This window comes from Ranitomeya imitator, chromosome 5 (genome assembly GCF_032444005.1).
Source record: "Ranitomeya imitator isolate aRanImi1 chromosome 5, aRanImi1.pri, whole genome shotgun sequence".
Taxonomy (NCBI): domain Eukaryota; kingdom Metazoa; phylum Chordata; class Amphibia; order Anura; family Dendrobatidae; genus Ranitomeya; species Ranitomeya imitator.
The window spans coordinates 161317293-161320782 of record NC_091286.1 but is presented as its reverse complement, the minus strand read 5'-3'; positions in this window follow the sequence as shown (position 1 = coordinate 161320782).

Genomic DNA, 3490 nt, shown 5'->3' with positions numbered 1-3490 from the left:
CCCATATTGGAAACTAGACCCCTCAATGAACTTATCTAGATGTGTTGTGAGAACTTTGAACCCCCAAGTGTTTCACTACAGTTTATAACGCAGAGCCGTGAAAATAAAAAATCTTTTTGTTTTCCCACAAAAATTATTTTTTAGCCCCCAGTTTTGTATTTTCCCAAGGGTAACAGGAGAAATTGGTCCACAAAAGTTGTTGTCCAATTTGTCCTGAGTACGCTGATACCCGATATGTGGGGGGGAACCACCGTTTGGGCGCATGGGAGGGCTCGGAAGGGAAGGAGCATCATTTGGAATGCAGACTTAGATGGATTGGTCTGCAGGCGTCACATTGCGTTTGCAGAGCCCCTAATGTACCTAAACAGTAGAAACCCCCCACAAGTGACCCCATATTGGAAACTAGACCCCTCAATGAACTTATCTAGATGTGTTGTGAGAACTTTGAACCCCCAAGTGTTTCACTACAGTTTATAACGCAGAGCCGTGAAAATAAAAAATCTTTTTGTTTTCCCACAAAAATTATTTTTTAGTCCCCAGTTTTGTATTTTCCCAAGGGTAACAGGAGAAATTGGTCCACAAAAGTTGTTGTCCAATTTGTCCTGAGTACGCTGATACCCCATATGTTGGGGTAAACCCCTGTTTGGGCACACAGGAGAGCTCGGAAGGGAAGGAGCACTGTTTTACTTTTTCAACGCAGAATTGGCTGGAATTGAGATCGGACGCCATGTCGTGTTTGGAGAGCCCCTGATGTGCCGAAACAGTGGAAACCCCCCAATTATAACTGAAACCCTAATCTAAACACACCCCTAACCCTAATTCCAACGGTAACCCTAACCACACCTCTAACCCTGACACACCCCTAACCCTAATCCCAACCCTATTCCCAACTGTAAATGTAATCTAAACCCTAACCCTAACTTTAGCCCCAACCCTAACTGTAGCCCCAACCCTAACCCTAACCCTAATCCTAGCCCTAACCCTAGCCCTAACCCTAACCCTAGCCCTAACCCTAGCCCTAACCCTAGCCCTAAGGGGGTGATGAAGGGGGGTTTGATTTACTTTTATAGCGAGTTTTTTAGCGGATTTTTATGATTGGCAGCCGTCACACACTGAAAGACCCTTTTTATTGCAAAAAATATTTTTTGCAATACCACATTTTGAGAGCTATAATTTTTCCATATTTTGGTCCACAGAGTCATGTGAGGTCTTGTTTTTTGCGGGACGAGTTGACGTTTTTATTGAAAACATTTTTGGGCACGTGACATTTTTTTATCGCTTTTTATTCCGATTTTTGTGAGGAAGAATGACCAAAAGCCAGCTATTCATGAATTTCTATTGGGGGAGGCGTTTATACCGTTCCGCGTTTGGTAAAATTGATAAATCAGTTTTATTCTTCGGGTCAGTACGATTACAGCGATACCTCATTTATATCATTTTTTTATGGTTTGGTGCTTTTATACGATAAAAACTATTTTACAGAAAAAATAATTATTTTTGCATCGCTTTATTCTCAGGACTATAACTTTTTTATTTTTTTGCTGATGATGCTGTATGGCGGCTCTTTTTTGCGGGACAATATGACGCTTTCAGCGGTACCATGGTTATTTATATCTGTCCTTTTGATCGCGTGTTATTCCACTTTTTGTTCGGCGGTATGATAATAAAGCGTTGTTTTTTGCCTCGTTTTTTTTTTTTTTTTCTTACGGTGCTTACTGAAGGGGTTAACTAGTGGGCCAGTTTTATAGGTCGGGCCGTTACGGACGCGGCGATACTAAATATGTGTACTTTTATTGTTTTTTTTTTTTTATTTAGATGAAGAAATGTATTTATGGGAATAATATTTTTTTTTTTTTTTCATTATTTTGGAATATTTTTTTTTATTTTTTTTACACATTTGGAAATTTTTTTTTTTACTTTTTTACTTTGTCCCAGGGGGGGACATCACAGATCAGTGATCTGACAGTTTGCACAGCACTCTGTCAGATCACTGATCTGATAGGAGTGCAGGCTGCTTCACAGTGCCTGCTCTGAGCAGGCTCTGTGAAGCCACCTCCCTCCCTGCAGGACCCGGATCCGCGGCCATCTTGGATCCGGGGCTCGAGCAGGGAGGGAGGTGAGGAGACCCTCGCAGCAACGCGATCACATCGCGTTGCTGCGGGGGGCTCAGGGAAGCCCGCAGGGAGCCCCCTCCCTGCGCGGTGCTTCCCTGTACCGCCGGCACATCGCGATCATCTTTGATCGCGGTGTGCCAGGGGTTAATGTGCCGGGGGCGGTCCGTGACCGCTCCTGGCACATAGTGCCGGATGTCAGCTGCGATAAGCAGCTGACACCCGGCCGCGATCGGCCGCGCTCCCCCCGTGAGCGCGGCCGATCGGCTATGACGTACTATCCCGTCCAGGGTCAGATAAGCCCAGGGCACCTCGACGGGATAGTACGTCTAAGGTCACAGAGGGGTTAAAATGTTTGCTGCAGAATCTCAAAGAAGAATCTTTGTATGCCGATCAGGTGGCTGTGGAGCAAGATTATAAAGTGGCTGATACCCCATAAACCACCCTCACACAATATTCTCAAGCCACATTGGGTGATGACCAGGAACAGGAGGAGGAGGAAGATGAGGAGGAGCAGGAGTTTTTGGTCTGCACTACAGAGGGGACTCCCAATCCCAGCTTCATGCCTGTCCAGCATGGATGGCCTGAAGAGGAGGAGGAGGCTATGTGTCTTGAGGAGGAGAGGATGGTTAGTGCTCTTCCTGGTGAGGACACTGAACGTTTGACTCTTTGTTGTCTGGCACACATGGCAGAGTTCATGTCCAGATACCTTTCCCAAGATGCTCATGTGAAACACATTTTGCCCAACATAAAATATTTTCTGTGCACCTTTCTTAGCCCACGGTAGAAGGAGAAATTTGCTTCTCTCATGTCGGAGGCAGGCATGCCATTTTCAGTGCATGCATGATAGAAGGCTGTTGTGGAAGACTTGCTAAAAAGATTGCTCTCAGACAACACCATTGGAAGAGGTACTGGATCTTTTCCTCCACAGGGATTACAGGGGAGGGCCACGCACACCAGGTGCAACTCTGTTAAATATTAGTTATTATTTGAATTATTCTTATTCTGTACTGAGCACATTGCTTCTTGCTGACATTACAAACAGCTATTTCTGTGTATGTAGCTCATAGTATAAGTCAATGCCATATACAGGGAACACGTGGTCTGTGGGACATATAAATAACGTCTCTTAGGAGGGTGGGGGGCTTTTGTCACGTGGGAACTGCCACCTCCTGCCTTCACCATCATTCTCCATGGACATCAGACAAGTGACACAAGGAAGCAACAGCTGGTAGCCATGCCATGATGACTTCAGAGTTCACACAGACAGACAGTTTTACCATTCAGGACTTTGGGAAAGATGAGTAACAAGACAAGCGCTGATATTTACACATGGACAATCTGTTCGTAACTATTTCATCTACTTTTATGTTTTGCAG